Source organism: Athene noctua, chromosome 4, assembly GCF_965140245.1.
Source record: "Athene noctua chromosome 4, bAthNoc1.hap1.1, whole genome shotgun sequence".
NCBI lineage: Eukaryota > Metazoa > Chordata > Aves > Strigiformes > Strigidae > Athene > Athene noctua.
The window spans coordinates 3,717,171-3,740,479 of NC_134040.1; the positions used below are offsets into that span (position 1 = coordinate 3,717,171).

Consider the following 23,309-nt stretch of genomic DNA (forward strand, 5'->3'; position numbering starts at 1 on the left):
TTTACCGTGGCGGCTGGGGGATGCCTGACTGTTTCAGGTCTACTGGTGGATCCTCATCCTATGAGTTACACACTCCTCATTCCTGGTTGCAACCTATTTTTTTGGGGAAGAGACTATGATTTAATAAAATGTGCTGTTTACAGGGCCGCTGCTTGGAGACAAGACTTTTACCCGGCAGATGCACGAAAGGCATCAAATTCAGAAGCAGGAGAGCCCTGTGCCCTCTGCTTTAGGGCTCTGAACGCCATCTCCCAGCTTGTTACAGCGTAATGAGATATTTTTTGCTTTCCTCTACCGTCGGGCATGGCCGAGGCTCTGTGCCCTGAGGTATTTAAGAGTGTTTATCCCCCACGCAGCCAGGGTGGTGTGTCTGAGGGGCACCGCGGGCTAATGCTGGGATCCCCTGTGCCGTCCCCTACCCGAGGGAAGAGCCGAGGACTGATTAACCCCGGGTGCTGCCGTTTTCGGTGGGTTTTGCTGGAGGCGGGCAGGCTGCCGGCTGGCTGAGGGAAGGCACCCGCCGGCCCAAAGGCCCCGCAGGCCGCGCCGGGCCGGTGCTTGGCGGAGGGGGGGAAAAACGGGCGGAGAGGAGGAGGAGGAGGAGGAGGAGGAGGAGGCGGGGGGATCCTTGAGGCGGAGCCGGGGCGGGCCGAAGGGGAGGCGGCTGGAAAACAGGCCGGCGCTGGTTCTCGCCTCGCAGTGCCAGCAGCCGCCGCAGCCGCGCCGGGAGCCGCTCAGCCGCGGGGAGGGGAGCGAGGCGCTGAGGCGAGCCGGGCGGGCGGCGAGACCCCGTCCCCTCCGGCCACCGCAGAGAGAGGTACGAGGTGGGGTAGGGGGAGGCAGCGGCCGCCTCCCCGCCTGCCCGGGGGTGTCCCCTGTCCCCCCTCAGAGGGCATGGCGGGCTCCGCCGGCCCCCGCGTCCTCCCCTCGGCAGGCACCTGCCGCGCCCCGGCCCTCGGCCACCTGCGGCTGTCGAGGGGGTTTGGCGGGCAGCGCCAGCGCCCGCCTCAGCCCGCCGCTCTCCTCCTCACGCCGAGGAGGCTTTCCAGACGGCAGGGGGGAGACGGTGGCCGCCATGGGGCAGAGCAGGGGGGGTGTGTTCGCCTGAGGGGCCTGCCCCGGCGCCCCAGCCCACCCGGCCAACTTGGCGAAATGGCCTCATAAACCGCGCAGACCCGCGTTCCTCAGCCCCGCTGGGTGCCACGCCGAGCCCAGGTGGCGAGCGGGCGGGCGGTGGCTTCATCCCTACCTGCGCTTTTGGGGAGCGGGTAGGGGCAAGGGACCAGCGCTGTGGGTGCGCGGGGCTCGGTCGGGAGCAGAGCACCTGCTGATGTGTGCGGTTGTGGTGGGGTTTTGGGGTGTTTCTGGGTGGGTTTTTTGTTTGTTTTCGGTGTTGTTTTTTTTTTTTTTTTTTTTTCCTCTCTGTGTTTATGTCAGCGTATCGCCCGCACGCGATGTGCGTCCGCGCGCGCCTCCGCTTCCCCCGCCTCAGCGTTTCAGGCGATGCCATGAAGAATAAAGGTTAAGTAGGAAAGTCACTCTAGTCTGATGTGCGAGGCGGGATGTAAATTACGAGCTGTGGAGACTTGCAGTTCATTTGCGTTTTGGTGTTTCTTGTTTATCCAAAGCTGTTACGATAACTGGGGGCTTGGCAGTTCATACCGATCTCGTGTTTTCAGTCAAATCCATTGACTTCTGCAGAATTGCCCCGTCTTTTAAATCGCCGCCGTGGATGAGGGATTAGTCCCGGATTTTGTGCGGTAGCTAAATGCACAAAGCCAATTATCAGTTACTGAATCTGACCTCAAAACAAAGCTTTTTAGCAGTTTACATCCTCAGCCCCAGAAATACAGCTGCTCCGCTGGATCCTTGCTCTCTGCTCGCCCCTTTGCGTGGTGTGGAGGCACGCCGTCTCAAATCCAGCACTGGGGCCAGCTGTAGTTGCCCTGATATATTCGATGTAAACATAAGCTTTATGTAAAAGTGAAACCATATGTAACAGCTAATGCGTGTCCACTCTGTGATCCTGTACAAATAAGAGTCGAGTCCAGAGCTCTGTCCTTAACTCACCCTGTTGATCCACTTTTCCCTTAGCCTGTACGACGCAGTCCTGTTCCCGGAGTTACCAGACAGGTTTAGTGGAGGACAAGAAATCAGCCTACGAGCACTTCTGTGCATTGTGCAAGAATGCTCTGTGTTTTCAGTCTTTTACAAATGTTTTATTGACTTGGTGATAAGGTTTTGCTCTCCTAGGTCCTTTTCCCTTTCCAGATTGTTAGCCCAGCGCTTACTAATCTTTTACAGCACTGCTGTGGAACAGATGTACGGTGTTTTTCAGCGAGTAGCAAGGTCTATCGTTTCAGCTGACTTTGCCTCTAAAAAAAGACAGTACTGCCTTTCCCTTGTATCCCTCCCTCCCCATTGTGGAGTGGGTAGCTGGACTGGGAAACATATTTGGATGACTACTGAGCTGGCAAAAAACCCGATGGTCTTCGTTCTGACTCAGTGCCTGGATCCAAAGCATTGCATAGCTGCTCAAATGTTTACCCGGGCATCTTTCTCTTTAGAAGAGCATCTAGGTGGTATTTTGGTGAAACTATATGTGGAAATAGGCGCAGAGGTCTGGGTTAAGTCCTAAAAGTTCCAGCTGATGTTGGGTGCTGTGGTCGTTTACCCTTCTCAATCCTTTGGCTCCGTGGAGCAGCTGCTCTTGAGCTGTACCGCTTTGTGGAACACCACGAACACCCCACACGTGTCCTGGGAGCACCCATCCTTGTCACTGCCATTGCTGAAAGCGCTTCTGTGTAGCTTTTCCCTTGAAGGGGTTTCTGTTGTGTCTCTTCCACCAAAGTGTGCCCGAATGCTGTCACAAGTTAGCTGTGGTGTCTCTGAAACACAAGTATTTTCCTGGGGTGGGGGAATCTCAGCTAACTTGGTAGAAATGGAGAGGTTGAGGTAGAGTTCAGAAAATTTTGTGCAACTGATGACATTCCTCACAAGCAGAAGGTCACCTATGGCTTATGGGCTCCCTACAGCACCCTTTGATCTAAAAGGTGTGCTGGTGCTCTTCTACCAGTCTCCACCTTAGCCAAGGAGTATGATTTGGGTTTTTCACAATCCTCCATCTGCATGAGGTAGTGGAACCCTGCCCATCTCTGCCTCAGAAGCTTGGAGGGGTATTGCTGCATGTAAGGAAGTCAAATCTATGGAAATTAAATAACTGATATCTTTAGCTCTGTTGGTGAGCGAAAATACTGTGTCAGAGTAGTAAATAAAAAATTTAAGGGGTGTAAAGATCACCCCTTGTAAATGAAGAGGGTGAAGAATGGGTTTGAATTCCGCCTTCTCAAGAGCATCTAAACTATCTGGCTTAAGGATCTATCCTGGTCTGCTTGGGTGCAAAAATTAATCTGTAGCACCGCAGTGATATGGGAAGGGGATAGTACCCCCCCCATGGCTGGCGAGCGAGGTGCTTTCTCCTGGCTGATGGGAGCTGGGGTTCAAATCCTCTTGCACACCAGATGTGCTAGCAGGTCTGTGACGAGGGATAGAAACATAACTGTAAAAAACTGAATGCCACTGATTCCTTGTGTAATGGACTCCTAAGAAGTGAATAGTTTAACAAATGACATCACAAAACCTTGTGGTGTTCCCAGACCATGTTATCACCCATATTGTGCTCCTGTGGAGGAAACGTGAAACTTTTGAGCCACCTCAGCTCTTGTTGATGTGTTTGGTTTGATGTGTACAGGTATTCCATGCTCTGCGTAGAGGGCACGTGGGTGTAAGCACAGTAATATTACTTCAGTTTGTAATAGTCACCATGGAAATTGGTTACAAATCAGCTTTTTTTTTTTTTTTTAATCTAACACTTCTGTGGTTTCTTTTTTATTTTAAGAAAAGATTCCAGAAATGCCATGGGTGGGGAATCTGAACTACTTGGAAAATAAAACTTGGTGGTGACTCCATTTAGCACCACGTGTGTTGTGGCACCTGAAGAGCATGTTGATGTGGTGCAGCTGTTTCGCGTGGTGTGTGGCTCTGCTCTGGAGGGTGGCTCTTTGAAAACCTGAGTTTGAGGTCCTGTGTTTGTGTCTGTGTACAGCTGTGTACCTATCTTGAGGAGCCTGTGGGGATCAGCTCCTCCTTGTACCTTCTGAGAGTCCACTGCAACCTGTAATAAGACCTCAAGAGAGGTTAAACCTGACACATGCAACTGTCTTGTTCTGTAAGTAGGATGTCACCAGTTGGTGTTGCAGCGGTGTTGCTCTTCGGCTGTGCAGGGTGTGTGCTCTTTGTGGAGCCCATAGCACTGTCCTTTACCTTCACCTGACCAGAGAGTGCCCATTACATCACCAAAATATACAGTGTGTTCTTTATTCATTGTATGGGAAGAAAAGGCTTTGAGTACCAGAGCCAGCACCCTTGGGGGACCCTGGGGTAGGGGCCAGGAGCCCTATGCTGCCCACCCTGGATATGGATAACGCAGCATGAGAATTTTCTAAAAACCTGTTTTCAGGCTGAACCTGCCAGCAGCATGACACAGACCTTTGCTTTGGGAGGTGCACTGCGTAGATATTGGTAATTTTTTCCTCTGGGGATCTTTAAATGCAGTAGATTTTTAAAAAGTGGCGTTGCATTGGTGAATTTTTCATCATGCACTCCGTTTTAAGTGCAATTTTGGTGTTTGTGTCTTTTGTGGCTCCTGGAGTTTTCGTTTTGTGACATCGTGGGGCCAGGGACGTGAGGTTGGATGGATGGATGCATCAGGGAGGGTTTTGGCACTGAGGAAGGCCTGGATTGCTCTGAAGGTAGCGAGATAAGCTCATCAGCAGGAATGTAATGCAAGAGGGTCAAAAAGCCTCTCCCTGCTCTTCACACTGGAGTTTGATCTCTGAGCTACTGCAGGGTAGTTCTCTACTACCAGGCCATCCTCTGAGTCTCAGCAAAACAAGACGGCTATTGTTAGTGATCTCAGATAACTCAAAATGATGGTGACTAGAAGCTTGCTGGGTCTGAGGGAAACAGATTTTTGCAGCCCCGGAGCAGTGATTTACACAGGGCTTTGGTTGTCGCGTGTTTCTTTGGAGCCATTTTCCACATCACCCTCTCAGACCACGTTTATCTCTCTTCTGAGAGTAGGAGGCCAGAGGGAGAGAGCTGGAGGCCACGGAGCAGATCAGTGACGGGATGGAGGTCTCAGTAAGCGAGGCAGATTCTCAGCTGTGGGGAGCCCAGAGAGCTGAACTGATGTAAATAAAGATGATTTCAGCTTGTGGGGAATCTTCAGTTTTGGTCACTTGCATTTCTTTTATCCAGTAGATCTTTAAAGGGCTGCAGAGTCTTTATAATGGCTTGAAAATTTCATTAAACTCCACTGGGTTTTTTTGTGTACCTACTGAGTTCAAAGTTCTACCTTTTAAGAAATAAGGAAGTATTTGTATTACTGGCCGATGAAGTAGAGAACTAAATGGAGGTAGGTAATTTCAGAAGAATGTATATTATTCATTTCTTCATCCTTCATTATTCTGCATAATGCCAGATTTTCCTTAAGTGTGTCCTCTAGATTTAGTTGAGTGGCATTTAACAGTGTAGGTTGCTGGCATGTTTGGAAAGACTGAAATATTAGACAGGATATGATGATGTTTGCACACTTTGAGAAGGAAAAAGAAAAAAGCGCTTTGATTTGGATCATTTCTGTTGTGAAGTACCTACTCAAGCTACCCTGTAACTAGTGCCAGAAAATACCTTGCGCTAAGATAAGCAGGTAGTCCCAGCCTATCCCTAAGCTGGGATTTGCATAAGAAGGGAGCAGTTTCTTTTTCTTTATAAGAGTTCTGTTTTTAATTCGTTTTATAGGGCAGGTGGGGAGTGTTTTTGGAGATTGTACAGGTGTGATAAGTGTGTTAACCTAATGTTTCTGTTGGACAGACAGACATATAGTCTGAAACTGAATTAAAAATTCTTCTGTCCCATGGGCATGCGTGTTCCAGGATGTAGGTGTAACCTCCTGCTTTGATCTCCAACCTTCTTCTAACAGGATTTTCTGTTTTGGAATCAGTTGCAGTTGCGATCCCAGAGGAATCTGCCAGGAAGACGTGCATCATTAGTGTGTCTGGTAATCCTTTGGTTGAACTCCTAAAAATCTTTGACCCTCTCGGAAAGTCTGGGTAGCTGGAAGGAGCGTCGTTTTGCAAGACACTGGCTTCAGCAGTGAAACTGCATTAAGATATTTTCCCTGTGCTGTCCTATCTCCAACTGCTTGTTTCCTCTCTTGCATAACTATTCTCCACCCCCATCAGGGCATAGTCTTTTGGGTGACTTACACAAATTTAAGGCACTACCTCTAGTGAAAGGGGTGGTCCTGTTCTTGTGCATGTTCTGGCGTGACTGTAGGTGAGGGATCTTCGTCAGGTGGCAGATATAATAATAATAATAATAATCTGTTGGCAGATTATTACTTATTTTTATAGGGTTATTTTTCAGTTGGATCCAATCCCTGGCCTGCCCCATGACTGCTGCTGTCAGCACTACATAGTCAGGGGTGCCCTTCTTAAGGACAGTGCAAACTTAGATCTACATTTCCTGGGATTGCAAACCCGTGCTCTCGAATGTGCTGGGGTGTACTCACAAATGCACACGCACACACACGAGTGAGTATTTCTGCCTCAGACTACTTCTGTCATCTTGCTCACTCTGTGCTTCCGTGGATATACATGACAGAGCTTGGAGGTTGGCTTTGCATTTATAAGAATGAGCCGGGAGGAGTTGTGGGGGGCACGGAAGGAAGCAAAACCCTCGAAACCCCCCCATGCTGCTGAAGCTGATAGGTCAAGCTTTAACTCTGAGATAAAGGTTAGTACTTCGGGGCTTGCAGTTTTACACTCTGCTGCTTGCATGGTCTGATCTCACGGAACACTATGTGCTGTTAATTAACGCTTGCGGAAGCACAGTGCTTCCAGTAATGCTGTAGACTAAATTAAATGTTCCCTTTATAATCATGGGGAGCTCACACCATTGCTCCAGTTATACAATAGCATCTGGTGCCTCTATTTGGACTTTGAAGAGAACTTGACAAAGGGCTGAATGTGACCACAGGCTTTAGAGTTAAGTGCTGGGTCATTACCCTTTTTGTCCCCCGATTCCCTCGGGGTGGGATCCAGGACTCTCTGGTGGGCTCCCTGAGTGGCCCGGAGGAGCGTTATGGAGGGGAACCAACGCATTACATAAAGTCAGCTTTGCTCTACGGGCAAGCTGGTAGGAAGCACTGAAGGTCGCAGATCTCGGGGATGACTGGAAGGTCAGTACTAAAGGTGTTTATGCAGGTGGGATTTCTCACGCCAGGCTCCCAGCCGAGCAGAGGGACAGGCCGTGCTGGCGGGGAGATGGGAGTCTGTAACGTTAAGCAGATGATCTGAAAGCTTTTTTGTTGTTAGAAGCACAGACATTTTGCTCGGGGCTTCCCCAGAACATGAAAGGGATCCAGCCCTGAAGATCTTAAACATGAAAATATCCCAGGGAGAAACAGAAGAAGGGTCTAAACAGAAAAAAGGAGAGCTCCTCTGACTACACGGTGAGATGCGGAGGCAAAATGGGGGCAAAAAGTGCAGATGGGCACCTGTTAACAACTGTCCCCATTCTGTGGGATGCGAGAGGGGCTGTCTCATTGGGAAGGCTGTGCTGGGGAGCTCCTCTTCACACGCCTCTTCTTTTAAGACTGATGGTGTTCTCTCTATTGCTTCTCCAGGAAAGGCAGGAGAAGTTGCCTTGTGGGAGTGGGCAGCTGCTGCACAGAGAACCTCACAGCATTTCTCCGGCATATTATGAAAATATTAGGGAAGCTCGTGTGCCCTGGGGCTGCTGCTGATACATTCTGTTGTCATATTTCTGTTATAAGCAAAGAACAGCAGGGCCGGAAGGGACCTTAATAAATTGTCCAGTCTGACCTCCTGCCCCAAGACTCGGTCAGATCTATCTAAACTTTCCCAGCAGATGTTTGTCCAACACAGTTGTTAAAAGCCTCCAGTGATGGACTTTCCCCACCCTCCCTGGGTGATCCTTTAAAGTCCTTCATTGTTCTTACCATTACCAAGATTTTCCTAGTTTCCGACTTCGATTTCTCGTGCTGCAGTTGAAAATTGCTGACCTCTTGCCCTTTTGTTTCTGTACAGAGCGAGCTGTTCAGTTCTCTGCGGCAGACTTTGGGGTATGTCTGAGCCTGAGCCATGCTTTTCTTGAGCTGCAGGACCCAGAACTTGCCTGCAGTGCTTCACCTGGACACTACTTGTTCTGACCTGACAGACACAATTTTGACTCTCATACGTAGGCTAGGATAGATGCATTTCTCTCTCTTTTTTTTTTTTTTTTTTTCTCCTGACAGCATCACAGATAAAGTGTTTTGTCATCGAAGGTTTCATTGTGGCTTTGACTTTTTACCTGCTATAAAAACAGGGCACGTGCTCTTCTTGCTCAAGTGTCATCTTTTCCACATGGGTGTACTACAGATCTTCACCAACTGTTCCAGAATTGTGCCTTTCGGGTGTAAGGTGAGGGTCCTTGCCTGCTGCTCTCACCAAGGCTTGCCCCATGACTTGCTCAGTTGGAACTCGGGCAATTGTGCTTTCCTGATCCGACCTCCCAGCTGCAGTTCACGAGTGACCTTCTATTCTCCCTCCCCGCAGTGGTTACACCCTGTGCATCTGATTTTGTACGTACTATCCCTTCATTACTGTGAAGGATACAGTTACTCATGCATTTCTAAAGCTGGTAAAATGTGGCTGTGAAGTCTATTCTGAGAAGAGAGGTAGCACTCCACCATAAAACCTGATAGAAAATGCAGCAGATAAGCACTAGAAGCATTACTTACTAAGGTAAACTGGGGAACATGCCAGCCAGCATTAAAGGAACAATTAGGCATTTGCTTGAAGGTGGTTGTTGTTTGATTGCTATACTTTTAGGAAAATTATTCCAAATGGCTGTTGTGTGACAGTGACAGGTATCTGAGGGCTGCTTGTCTGTCTGGGTCTTGCTGTTTCTAGGTGGACAGATGTCCACCTTACACAAAACACTGTAGTTTGCATTTATTGTCCTTCTTCTACGCCACAGTTGTCTCTGTTTTGTCAGGTTTTAGGGGGTTTGTTTTACAGGATACTGAGAGGAAGGAAGGTGGCAGTTTCACATGAACTGTATCCAGGTGTTCGTTTTGTGGAATACTTCATTTTTGGAGGGCGGGGCGAAGGAAAAGAAGCCTTGTATGTGTGTATTGATATTGTTGCAGGCATTTTCTCTAGATCTAATAACACCTCTTATACCTTTCAGTGGAGGAGAGTAGGAAGTATGTATGAAAGGTATGTCTGCTTACAGAGAGCCTTTGTCCTGAGACAACTGAAGAAGCTAATACCAAAATGAAGGCTGGTCTGGACAGGTCTGAAACACCTTTTGGCAACGACTCATGTTTATTGCGGTGGGAAGAGCAGGTAGGGAGGAGCAGTCTTGATTTTTGTTTGTTTGAACTATCAGTATGTATCTTCTTTGAATTCCTCACTGTTTTCTTACAGTTTTTGTATGATAACTTGTATAACGTGAGTCTCCAGTTTCTCTCGTTCTGTTTCAAATAGCAGTGAAGGCTCTAGTGTTTTCTTTCTTCCTCTTTTTCTCCCTTAATTACTGATAAAGGGACGTTTAGTCAAGTGGAAGGTACTTTATTGACAGCTTTTGAGTTTAAAGTACTTGTTATCACTGAACAGGTGTAGAATGCTGTAGGCTACTGGGCGAAATCCCTTGTTCAGTGTTTTTTCATGATATTTTCTTAGAACTGAATTGTAATTTAGGTTGCACAGGACATCTGGAGCTCTCTCATCTGACCTGCTCCAAGCAGGGCCAGAATCAAAGGTAGTATGCTTGTGAACTTTTCTGATCAAGTTTTGGATGTTTCCTAGTCAAGTGTGGCGGGTTGATGCCATGCTTAGTGCTCTTATGGTGAGGACTATTTTTCCTCTTGTATGATCAGAATTTCCCTTGCTGCGAGTTATGCCCATTGTTTCTTGTCCTTTTGTTCATACTCATTGAGTAAGTGTCTGGCTCCATCTTCTTTGTAACCCCCCACCCTGAGTTAGGTAGCTGAAGATAGAAATTAGATCCCCCACTAACCACCATTTTTTTTCTCCAAGTTCAGTGGTGCTCTGCTGAACTCGGTCGAGTTTGTCAGTGTCTTTTCTGGGAGTGCAGCTAAATTAGATGGCGTTTCAGAAGCGGCTTCCTTGGTGCCAAGAAGAGAAGAGACATTTCCCCAAGCTCTTGGCCATTGTCCTTCCCAATACAGCCTGGTATGTGGCTGGCTTTGGTTGGTGCAGGGGCACGCTGCTGATTCCTGTTCACCTTACTGCCCACCAGGACCTCTAGGTGCTTTTCTGACGAGCTGCTCTCTAGCCAGTCAGTCCCCAGTTTGTGCTGACGGTGGGTATTTTTTGTCTCAGGTGCAGGACTCTTGTATTTCTCAACTTCATGAGATTTCTCAACTTCCTTCAGCCCTTTTTTCCATCTTTCTGGGCAGTCCTGCTCTCCAGTATATCAACTGCTCACCCTGCCATGGTGTTGTCTCTGAACTTGCTGAGGGAGTTCTCATCCCATCATCCAGGGTGTTCATTAAGATGTTGAACAGTGTCAGTACTGGCTGTTTGTTGAGGAACACCGTTCACAAAGGGTTGCCAGTTAAGACTTCAGTCTGTTGGCTGTTACCTTTCAAGTGCAGTGATCCAACCACATTTTAACCACCTTGTGTTCCACCCACCCAATCTGTATCTGCCCATTTGTGGGGGTAGGTTAAGGGGCTCTAGGGTGATCACTCTTTAAAAGATCTGCTAATTAGGGAATTACTTCAAAACAGTGAAAAAGTTGTGTTAAGAGTGACCTACCTGGGGCTTTTCTATGGGGGAAGTGTGCTGGAAGAAGAGGAGTGTGAAGTGAAAGCATATGGAATTCTAAAAAGTAGTTTCTGGTCTCTCTTTCTGTGTTAAGTCAGTGGGCTCTTGTTCTTTCCATACACGTTGATGGCCATTAGCTTGTTTTTAAACAGGAAAAAAAGCCAGAGTGTTAAAGTTCGAAGAGCTAAACCCTGAATTTTTCCTGCTGAATGTAGGAAGAAGGAGGCTTCTTTCAGGCTGTGGCCTGCCTGCTTGCCTGGACTAGTCTGTTCTTAGGAACATGTCTGGCTTAAATGCATCCAGTTTAATCCCATACCTGGTGTTTTTTAATTTTGTTCTCCATAAGAGTCTCCCTGGTCTGCTTTTATAAAAAGCATTTTAGCTGCACAGCAGTGAGCAGCTAAGGGTGAAACTTTGCAAGTTGTAGTTAAGTGCTTTCCCTGGATCATCACTGCAGGCTGAGGTTTGCCGTTATGCAGCTGTGGGACGTTGTTGAACCTTGCAATTGTATCTTGACCCTCTGAAATGCCAGAGCTTTTTCTGGAGTCTTGCTGTATATGAAATTGCTCCTCATTTTTGCATTTGTACCTGTGATTTCCCTTTCTTAAGTATTTTCTCTTGTTGATGTTGGACCGGTGTGTCAAGATCTTTTGGAAAACTAAACTTGTACACCGTACTGTGTGCAAATCCTCCCAGATGAATCATCTGTTGGGTTTATGGCCATACATTCCAGTATATCATCCAGATTGGTAATGAAAATATTGCACAGCTTTTATGCCTGGCTGAACCCGCTTTCCAGTGCCCTCCTGATTAGATAGCAAACCATTGGTAATTATGCTCAGAGAACTATGTTGTCAGGCAGCCATTTGATGGTGATTACATCTAGTTCGTGTTTTCTTAGCTGGATCTTATGGGAATGTCATATGGAACAGTGTCAGAGCTAATAAAGATTGCATTTCTGAACACCCTTACCACTTCTGTACAGGCATACTTTTTTTTTATGCTCTGTTGTTCCATAGATTTTTGAAGCTAGAAGGCACCTTAAAGGGGATGAGATCTCGCCTTGTCCACACTGAAAGTTTAAATGCACAAGCCATGCCGGATTTATCAGGAGTTTCATAACGGGACAGTTGTGCTATCACAGCTCCAGGAGATCAAGAGGAAACAAACGTGCTGTGTTTATGGGTCCCAAACAAAATTAAACAATTACCTGAATCCAGTCTTCAGAGCAGCCTTTGAACGAATCCCGACCCTTTTTCTGCAAGGGCTGGAAAAATAAAGAACGTGTCTAATCTGTACCAGATATCAGCCAACTGTTATCTGTGCCTACGTGCTGTTACTCAGATCTCGTTACCTGTCTAATTGGATAATAGGCAGTACACTTCACAACTACATAAGTATATTAAGGTTAATCTGCTTTCAAGTAGGGAGGGGAGGATGTGCTTGATGACAAATGGACACAAGGAGATGTGCTGTGGTGTAAATACGGTCCTGTGTCCCCATCACTTCATTTCCAGGAACTTTCTGAGGCAAAAGCTCTTATATCTGCAGCATTTTCATTAATATTTGAATCCCAGAGCAGAGAGTTGCAACACTTTCAGACTTTGCCTGTGCTAGCCAGGCAATTCTGCTTTTAAAAGCACAGTTTTTCTAGTGGTCAAATCTCTTTGAGGTGTCTTTTAATAAAACATGGAGGATAACTTCATCCCTGCTTTTAAATCCAATGTGATGTAACAGAGAGGCATCCTGCACGTGTGTGGGACACCTGGATTTGGGGTTGGTGTGACCAGTTCTATACATAGAATAGAGAGAAGCTATTTGATTATTGAAATACTCTTCCCTTTCTTTCCTCAGAAGATGCAGTTACTGCATTTACCCATTTCAAAACTTCTGGAGTGGATTGACTTTTAGAGGCATAATGAAAACACAGTCTTGTAGAAGTGGTGTGTTTATTTTCCCAGCAGCTAGCTTGTTTACTGAAAGACCTGTGGATATGAAAACATTTCATGAGTTGTCACCACCTATTGCATTCTCAGGAGAAAGTATGAGCAAGAGATGTTTTGGGGTATCAAAGATGCATCTGCCAAGGTGATCTTTAGCTCAAGATAATGGAAGAGTGACTATGTGAAACATGTTCTGTCCGAATGTTTTGTGAATTCCCTTGGGATCGATGGAAGGTTTTGACACAGGGCTCAAGTTGAGCCTAATTTTTGGCCCTGTATCTTAGATGAGGTGCCTAGGGCTTTTCATTTATAGCCTGCTTACCTCATCTAAAAAGTGCCTTCAGCTTGTCGTGCTGTCCAACATCTGTGGTAGGCAGAAAAGACCTCTTAATCTTAAAGTGTCTGAAGCAAATGTAAACTCTGTGAAGTGTGTTTATCACCGAGCAGCTCATCTACCAGCTGTGCCAAGTACCTTGCGGTTTGTTTATAGGGGAGGTTTGAAGGATTCTCTGACACTTTCTGTCTTGACATCTGTGGTTTTGTGGCCAGCAAGGGTTAAGAGTTAGGCACTTGTCCATGTGAGGAAACTACTCCACTGCAAGGTGGGATGTGAATTTAAAGCACGCTGACTTTCCCGTGGAAAGGTTTATTCAATCACAGAGCCCCTAAATCACTTTTATTTTCGATGAAGGGAAAAGATTTCGGGGAAACTGTTTTGGTCCATTTCAGTGTATGCAACCTCCCAAACCACCAATTTATTTTGGTTGAATTAGAGAATAGCTCTTGAATGCAGAAGAGTTTTTATAGTTATCCACACCTGATTTAGTGTCTGGACTAAAAGCCAGGGAAAGTTGTATTTTTTCCAAAGGGTAGTTCACATCTCGACACCTAAATTACTGGGACAGGCTGTGGAGAGAGTCTGTGTCCTTGTTTTCAGGACACAGGATGCCTACCCCCGTAGCTGAGGCACTGACAGCGAGTAGCTACAGGGAACTGTTCCCTCCTGTCACTGCGTGCCTGGGTCAGATTTCACTTTGAGGCATCCAGAAGAAATGAATGAGAGTGGTCTGTTATAGACGGTCTCCCCAAAGTGTTAAATGAGGTGAAGGTTGCATGCTTTCTGTAACAACATGCACTAATAATGCCTTTATCTCCCATCCCAGTCTGCTGTGCATTGAAGAAAACTCCCATACTCAATCCATCATCAACTTTGAGTCGGGCTAGACTTCGACCTATGCTTATTAAAGGGTGAAGAATGTGCTGTCATATGCAGCTGATAAGGGAATTCAGAAATAAAAGTGGATATTAAGTTGTCAGTAGCCTTTTTTTCCCTTTAGCTGGAAAAAAAATAATGGCCTAGGTTGTTTTCCTCCTTCTGCGTGGGTAATATCTAGACATGCCCAGCACTTCCCTGACAGTTTTTCAAAACCAAGATAGTCATTATGGTGGTCCTGTCTGGCCGCTGCCTGCTGCAGATCAAACCCACACCCAGTAACTTAGGAATCAAAAGCAGAACACCTGCTTGCTTGGTCATTAGTGTCTTCTCTACAAAATGTTTTAAAACCCCAACCAGACGTGCAACTCTGTGTGACAAGGCGGTGAGATTTGTGATGCTTCTTACCTCTCGGGGGAGGATTCATGCTGTGGTTGTGGCTGAGCATGGATGCACCATCCTTGTAGAAGGATCCACAGCACTCGCAGAGTGAATGTGTCACACTAGGTCTTCATTAGGGTCTTTAAGCACTATTTTAAGTTGCCTAAGTCATAGAACATCTTACGTCTGGAGCCAAGGCCTTGCCTGTGACAGGCAGCCCTTTGGAAAGCTGTGCAAAGATCCTCGTGTCGCTCAAAAACACTGGCCTGTGTTTCAGAAAGGAACATTGTGAACGAGGAGAACAAGTTTCAAATCACATGTCCCCCAGCAAGTACTGTTCTTTCGATAGGAAGACTTGTTGGAGAATGTTAATTGAGTCCCTTTTTAAATGAAGGAGGCTTTGCTTCCTTCCCAAGTTTTCAAAACAAATTTTCCAAATACAGAGCCTATGTTTCATTCAAGTGTAAATCCTTTCTCTTTAACCTGGAAGTTATCCCAGAAAAAAGCCTATCCATTCACTGCAGGACAGACCCTTGCGGTTGCAGTGGAAAAAAAAGTGGATCAAATTGTCCAAACAGGAAGGGAATTAAGAAAAGACTTTGCTTAGTGAGCAGAGCTCTCATTTAAGTTTAAATGGTCGTCCTACAAACTCTGCTTTATATCTCTGTTGCTTTTGAAGAATCACACAATAATTGAAGTGTCTGCTAAATTTAGAAATGACAAATTTTTCTTGCCAACGTGCCAGCCTATCTGTAGGCTGTATGGATTTCAGCATGGAGTTATGGGATGGATGCAAACGGTGATTTGAAATTTAGTGGCTTGTTATCTCTTCTGACTTCAGCATAGCTTAGTCCTGGGGGGTGTCTAATACTTTACACTGATTCCTTTTCTTTGAGGGCGCTGATCAAAATGCCTTTTTGGCACAGCTAGGTGCTAACGCTGTTTTACATATGGTGAAGCTGAAGTATTGAAAGGATGAAGTGTGACGTGCTGAATAAAATGAGCTCCCAACTAAACACATTGAAATTGTGCTGTATTTTTAGCAACTTATGGATAGGATTGTCATTCTTTTACCCCCAGTCACATGGGAAGGCTGTGGAAGAACAGATAAATCACAAGTGTCCCAGTTGCCCATTTCTGCTGTTTACCACATGACAAGTCTTCCTGCTCTGTGAAAAATCTCTTAGATCTAAAATATCTTTTTTTTTTTTTTCTCCCCGCCTGTGCTATTTAATTTTTCTCTTTCTGCACAATGTTTTCTCTTTATTCTGTGAAGATGTTTGAGACACGGTTTCCTGAAGAAGAGCAATACGAAGTAAACTTCCATTTGTTTCAGTAAATGTCTTGATTGTCACAGAGAAGAATTGTTTTTTGAGTCCAGATGTGTCAGGAGGAATGAAAGGCACCTTGCAGAAGTGGTAATCAATCATTAGTGTGCATCCCATGGCACTCCAGGCTGCAGTTGCCTGCAGCGTGCTTGGTAACCTCAGGAAGTTGACTGGAGGGGGTTTTCTTTCGGAATCTCCAACCAAAATTTCATCCTCGGGCTTTGTTTTGAAGTTTGCAACAAGGTGGAAACAAAGCCAAAAGTGTTACTGTTGTATTTTCATCTCTTTCCTCTCCCACCCTTTTTTTCATTGTCTTTCATGAGCTGTTCCTGCTCCCTGCTCTGTTTCGCTGTACCTAGCACTCTGGAGGAAAATCAGTCAGCAGGGTGAATTGCTTCTGTTGCTTTACAGCAGGGCTACATTCCTGTGCAAGATGTTTTTTTGTAGCAGTCGCTGATTTCCTCTGGATCTCTCTAGATGACTTGAATGCAGACACTGTTTAGTTAGGAGAAGGTCTGTGCTTTTGTACTGAAACACTTCTTGCTGTCCTGTGCAAAACTCCCCACCTCAGGCACCATGGGGACAACACCTGTCTTCTTCAAGGGAAGCTTCTGCTGCGTAAAAATCTCAGAAAGCCTGTCTATCAACTATGACCCAGACTTCACTGAGATCTAAGGACGTGCTTCCCAATCTGACCCCCTCTGCCTTGGGCCCTCGTCTGATACGTGAGCGTCTTTGTGCAGGCAGCAGGATGGAGAAAGCTGTGTATATTGCTGCGTGCTAAAGCCAGCCCTGATTATGTGTCTGCTGCCTTAAAGCTGGAGCATGTGGTTTGCCTTTAATGTTCCAGCAAAGCACGAGCCCAGGAGAAGTCCCCTCAATACTTTTCCTGGAGTCACGTCTAGTTTCTTCCAGGCTGAAGTCAATCTAGTTGCTGTGGGAGTAAATCCGTGTGGTGTTTGGATTTTCTAATTTTGGTTCTTATCCCCTAGTGTTTCTGTTGCGTTTAATGATTTTCCTTGTGGCTTGAATGGTAAAGATGTGGTAACTGCTTGGGGATGACTTAAAATCAAAGATTCAGTGTGGGTGTTGCTTTCAAATAAGAGAAGGAATAATGCTATTTAGAGAGCTGTGCTGCTATTTCAGGGCAGTTTGTTAGGTCTGGGTTCTGAGAAGTGGTGAGAAAAAATAATTGCTTTTGGGCTAGCGTGTCTCATATGGTGTGTCCTGAAATGATCCTCATGTACACATTGAGTTGGAACCAGTACTGAGCCTCTCTGCATGCAGATTCAGTCCCTGTCTCACTCTCCTATTACCCAGGATGGGAGGAGAAGAAAAGATTCCTGTTGAAACTTTGCTCCCAAGCTTGCTGCAATGAATTTAAAACCCCAAACCACAGAGAATTCCCAAATGTAATATGGACACCAGTGTTTATTTGACTGAGACCCCATTGTGTTCTGAGTTGTGCAAACACAGGCAAGTTTCCTATTTAATTATGGCTGCTTTTATCAATTAAGTTTCCCAAACAATTGGAGAGAGAAGGCGGGTAGTGAAGATAAGATCGCAGGGTTATGCAGATGGGATAGGGTACAGCTCTTCTTGGCAGTCAGAATACAAGTTCTGCGGGAAACTTGTTTGCAGCATTGTTCTGATCCATTATGCCACTGTTTTTAGTTTGTAACCTCTTTTTTTTCCCTGTAGTTTACTGTCCTACTCCTCCCTTTTACAGTCCTGAAACACCAAGCTTTGCTTTCACAAGAAATTTAGCAGTGGCAAATATCTCCCTATACTGAATATGATTGAGGAGCTGGAAATAAGGGGAAGATTCCCACCATGTGGTCAACCAGGGCTTGGCCAGCTTGTAGAGACACAGGAAAAAGCAGACCAGTTTGGGTCTGGTTGTTTCTTGTCCTGGTTAGCTCAACAGCTCTGTTCCGAGCAATTAACCTTCCGTGTTGTCTGAGGCTAGCAAGCCAAACTGCATCTTGCTGTACTGGTTTAGGTTCTGGCCAGCTCATGGTGTTGAAAGGTCCCCGGTGGTCTATAGGGTGTGGAAGTGTAGTGATTTCTACTGCAGGTGTTAAAGATTTGTGGCTAGATCAGGATTTCTATCACCAGGCTTAAGATAGGAATATCCCATTCCCTGCGACAGGTTGAATACCACTCTGGTGTCCCTATTTTCTCTAGTTGCTCTTGATGCAGTAGAAGAGTGTTCTGGCATTGTAAGCTGTCAGTGTGATGGAGTAGATGATGTGAGATGCCTTTGAGGTACGTGGGCCCTTGTACCCATCTCTGGAACCTCCCAAAATAAAGAGGGTGCTGATAAACCAGCTACAACATGTACTTGCTCTGTCTTCATGGGATTTGTAGAGCAGAGGATTTACTGGATTTGCTCCTCAGCTGTGCAAGGAACATGCCAAAGCTGTGCTTTTTGTTGCTGCTGTGAAACTCCTTTTAACTGTGTCCTGTGTAATACTGTAGCCTCTGGCACACGAACCACAGCATTACAGCGTTCTGATCTTACAAGCTGCGTGGGCAGAAGCTCCATAGCCCAGACCGCACGGTGCAGGGAAGTCATTGTCTCAGCTCCAGACGAGCCAACCAGCTTTGTGTGACCAGAAAAGCTGCAGTAAAAAAGAGAAGAGACTTATGCCTCCAAGACTGTCCTAAAAGCTCAGCCAATCTGACTGTAGCTGACCCATCTTACCATCCCTGGGTGCTCCTGAAAGGCCTTTGACCTCACAGCCCATTTATCTGGGAATCACTTGGGGCTGTTGACCATCTCCTTGTATTCCATGGCAACTTCTGACGGTGGAGGAAATCATCTAGTCTTTGATTTTATCCCCACACTGTAACTCAAGATGCTGACCCACCGGCCAAGGCATATTCGAGCAGGCTGTCAGAGAACTGCTGCTTTGAAGAGCTGTTCAAGGTATCCTGCTTCCTTCCCAGCATCTCAGAGCTGGCTGAGCCTGCTGTATTCTCACGGTGCACTTCAATCAGTGGAACACGCTTGAGAACCAGTCATAGACCAGCCAATTATTTTGATTTATTTTCTTCTTTTTTTTTTTTTTCCCTCAGATGAGAAGGGTTTTAAAAAACACATAATGGTGTGTTTTATCAGTGAGTTTTAAATGGCATGATTCATTCCCTATGTTCTTGGCGTGACGTTCTTTGGTTTATTTTCTGGATATCCTTGCAGTTCTGTTAGTGCCAAGCACTGTATGGAAGTGCCCCATGGCAGACAACCTGCTCTGCCCATATGTTAGCTTTAAAAAAAAACAACCCAACGCATAATAGGAAATCTTTATACTGCATGCCAAGATGCTTGGGGCTTGTTAAATATATTCTGCTTGTCAACAACTACCCGATTTAAAAAGTAGCCTTGGTGTGAATCAGCTTTGAACAAGTTCATTTGACTTGAGGGATATTTGCAGGCATTAAAACAAGTTGGATCACAGTGGTAAAAATGTGCAGTGGTTTTCTGATCAAAAGCACCATCCAGTGAGCCATTTTTTTTGCTTTTAATCTCCTCTAAACGTTGAAAAGTACAGAGATTTTCCCAGTGAGCAGATTTTTGATGACACTGGAGAGTGGAAGGGGCTTACTGGGGCAAATGTTTCTGGGAGCCGCTCGTGATGTTACTGCAACACTTGGAGCAGCTGATGCGAGCTGCACGCTGGTGTGCAGGGGTATGGGTGTAACAGGACAAAACGTCCTGATGCTTTAACTCTCTGAAAGGAGGTTGCAGAGAGGGGGGATGAGTCTCTGGAGCCAAGGCCCCAGCGCCAGGCCCCGAGGGAATGGCCTCAAGCTGCCCAGGGCAGGGTCAGGCTGGCTCTGAGGAAGGATTTCTGTGCAGAAGGGGCTGTTGGGCGTTGGAATGGGCTGCCCAGGGCAGGGGGGAGTCCCCGGGATCCCTGGAGGGGTTGAAGAGTCGGGCTGAGCCAGCGCTGAGGGATCTGGGGGAGTTGGGAACGGTCAGGGGGAGGGTCATGCTTGGGCTGGAGGAGCTGCAAGGGCTTTTCCAACCGGGGTGATTCTCTAATTCTGTGATTCTTTGCCTGAAATCAGTATTATTCAGTGGGATTCACTGGCTGCAGCGGCAGATTCCTCACTGCTGTGTAAATCCCGTGTGACACGTGTGCACCTCAACAGGTTCTTTTCAGAACTGTGGCACCCATTTATGGAGTGAGCTCTGCTCCCTGCCTGCCCCATCTTTGCTGGCTTCTTGTCTTAAATTGTCTGCCCAAGCCTGCTTCCCTGCCAGCTCTGCAAATTGTCTCTCATCAGGGAGGAAAGTCTGTGTGTGACGGATATGGGAGCCAGTGGCTCCTTGCAATGCTTCCTGGTCCTCCTTGTCTTGAAGACTGAATTATCTGTCACAGATGCTGTTCTGTCCCCATTTCCCACTCTCTGTGGGCTGCTGGTCTGATCACTCAAGATCTGGACACTAGCTAGCTATGTCTTTCCTTGTAGCGCAGCTTTGGATAAGCTGCTCAGAAAATCAGTCAGCAAAGGAGGTGCCCAGTGCCTCTAAGCTATCAGGAGATCTCATCATGGAACCTTTTCTACCATCTTGGCTGATTCAGAGATAATTATAAATTGTCAGATTTGACAGTTTATTCTCTCCATCTCCTCCACATTTTTCCTGGATGATGGTGTTGTGGGAAGAGGCAAAGGGGACAGCTGTTTTGGATCATTCTTATGAAAAATATTGTTTCTCAGAACAGTTTTTTTGTTGTTCTTGAAGAACTTAAACATTTCTGCTTCCTTTTGTAGGCCAGCAGTGTAGGACCACAGAGTGGTGCTGTGGTTGGAGCCTGAAGCCTGCATAAGCTCTGATGGCCTCAGCTCTAAGATCTGGCAGCTTTGGGCTGCTCATTCATAATTAGTGGAGTAATTTTCCAGAGGTGGCTCTGGGCAGTCATCCTTACATGACACAGATAGGTGAAATGGCTTGCCCAGGGTCCCACAGATCATCAGTGGTCACACTAAGAGTAGGAGTCCATTGTCTGGTATATGTGTGTAGTGAAGAAGTGCAGCTTCTTCCCAGCTTGGGAAGAGGAAACAATTTAGTATGGCCCCATCTCTGTCTCCTGAGATCTGTGGAGGTGAGATTTCTGGAAGCAAAGGGGTGAATGAAGATCGGGCTTGCAGTATTTTATTACAAGAATAAAAGCTAAGCAGCTCAGCTAAGGTCATCTCAGGCTGGAGGAGACCTGCGCTTGGACAGGCAAAGGTTAGTGCTGTAATTTCCCTCTGTCTCTTTTGGGATGTGTCCAGAGGAAGAAGAGTGCATAGTCAGCCTGAAAGTCTCTGCTGCCTTCAGAAAACCGATGCCAAGGAGGTTTCGGGTGCAAGGCTGCAGGTTTGGCATTGGAGTGAAACCGGGAAGCGTTTTGTTCGTGCTGCTGTCTAAGAGTACACGTGGTATGTTATTAATGTGTTTCCTTCCTTGATGTCTGATCCAGCTCTGCATTCACTGTGCGTCAGTCGTTGGGGTGGGTCAGTAATTTGTAAATGGGGCTCGTAGATGCTGATGTAAGATCAGCGCTACTGAACTGCACCTTTTCAGCGCCTCCAGCCACGTTTGATGGCTTGGGCTTTTACATGGGCGGCTTTTACATGGGCAGATTTTAGTGGATGTAGCATTCGTCTTCAGTTCCAACTGTTTTTTCCTCTCACAGACACCCTTATAAATTCCAGCAGCTCTCTGGAAATTGAACCACTTAGTTTCAGCTTCTGCCTGTGGAAATACAAGGCAGGACACGAGCTGCTTGTTTGCAGCAGGAGTGCTGGCTTGTTTTTTTGTGGAAAAACTGTCTGGCTTCCTTGTAGCACTGTGGTGAGAAAGATGGGCATGGTTGTCTCTCCGTCACCAGGGCTGGTGGGCAGAGGTGAGGCACACAGGATAAATGGGTTGTGTTGATGGTCTGGGGTGCAGTAGAGAGGGTGCTGCAGAGATGAAGGAGATGTTCCACTCAAAACCTCCTCGGGTCCAGCAGGAATTGCTCACTCAGGCTCACGTGTCTCTGTGCAGTGTCTGTAAGGCTCCTGGCTCTGGTCAGGCATGAGGAGGCGATGAAAGCAAGTGGATGAAGTCACATTGATGGGAAAAGCAGGGATTTTGGATCCGTCTTGCTTGTTTCAATTATTGGAAAACACTGCATTCGAGGAGACCGTGCTGGTGACGATCCTACTTGGAGTAGAGTCTTTCAGGGGCTGCTTCTGACCAACACTTCCAGGTTCTGTGCACTGTCAGAACAGGTCTCCTCTGCCAAGACCTCCTGCCTGCCCAGGCCTGGCAGCTGCCTCCCAAAGAGGGCAGCAGGACTGGTCTGGGACTGAGTGACTTGTTCCAGCTGCCCACATCCAGCCCGCAAACCTGTTTAGCCTAAAATACTGAACTGGATAAAGCCTGAGCATGAGGATGATGATGAAATGCCGCTCTCCATGTGGTTTCAGCCCAGCAGTTGGAGGTGAGTTTCCAGCATGTACCGGCGTAACCTGAGTTAACCTTGATCTCACTGGTGCGTATGCTGTCGGTGACACGGGTTTATGAGCTTGGGAAGGGCCCTGGTATGTACGTAGATGGCTGTGGACCATTATCCTGCTCCTGCAGCTCTCCAGGTAGCTGAGTAAACAAGGTGTGTCTGCTTCCGATGCAATAAACCTCCCGTTGCGCTGCAGATGCAACCTTGCCACGTTGGTGTTTGCTCAACTCCTGTACAAAGGGAGTTTATAACACCAGCCTTGTTTCATTCGTGTATCTGACTGACGTGGAGTACTTAAGTTAAATTAATAATGCTCCTGCCTTCTGTTGAAAGGGTGTCTGTACTTAACCCATGCTGGTATAGATGGTTCTGAAAAGGATTGTGAGTGAGTTTGGTGTGTAACCAGCTGGGTTAAAAAGGAGCGGGGAGGGGGGGGGGGGGGGGGGGAGGAGGCACGGTATGTGGAGAAGGAAAAAAGAGACATTATCTTCCAGTTTGACATGTTTACGGCCTGGAGAGCTTGGAAAGAGCATCTTGAAATAACAGGCAGTAAGGATTAATGTGCTTGCTTCTGTGAAGGCTGATGAAAGCAGAAAAGAAGAAGAGGTTACAAAAGCTTGTTTGTTGTGCTGGGAGCTGCGGAGCACCACAGCTAGCAGCGGCGGGAGGCACTGGCGACAGGCAGGGCTGGAGCCAGCACAGAAATCTCCCTCTTCATTTTTGTATCTACTTGGGTATGATCTGCTCTATCCTGACCTATGCTCAGTGGACAGCCTGACTCTGAAGCCTGAAAAGGTTTTAAAGGAGATAAAATTGCTCCAAATAGAATAATCCTTCCAAGCACTTTGCCCTCAGCTTAGAAAAAAAGATGCATTAGAGATGATAATTGAAAAATTAGTTACTGCAGTTACTTAGAGTTTACTCATTACAGCCATGCAGTTGCTCAGTACAAGTAGTGCTAGACTGTGTAATGGATTGATGGCCTCAGCCCTGGAGTGTCTTTACACCTGATAAATGAGTTGCTT

At 46.6% G+C, this 23,309-nt stretch overlaps 1 protein-coding gene across 1 annotated transcript in view; it reads left to right on the plus strand.

The window, feature by feature from the left end:
• The first annotated feature begins 678 nt into the window (after positions 1-678).
• Positions 679-23,309, plus strand: part of SMOX (spermine oxidase) — a 55,561-nt gene continuing 32,930 nt past the window's right edge. Inside the window, exon 1 of the mRNA XM_074904282.1 lies at positions 679-817. The gene's annotated coding sequence lies outside the window, so the exon portion shown is untranslated. The remainder of the gene's footprint in view (positions 818-23,309) is intronic.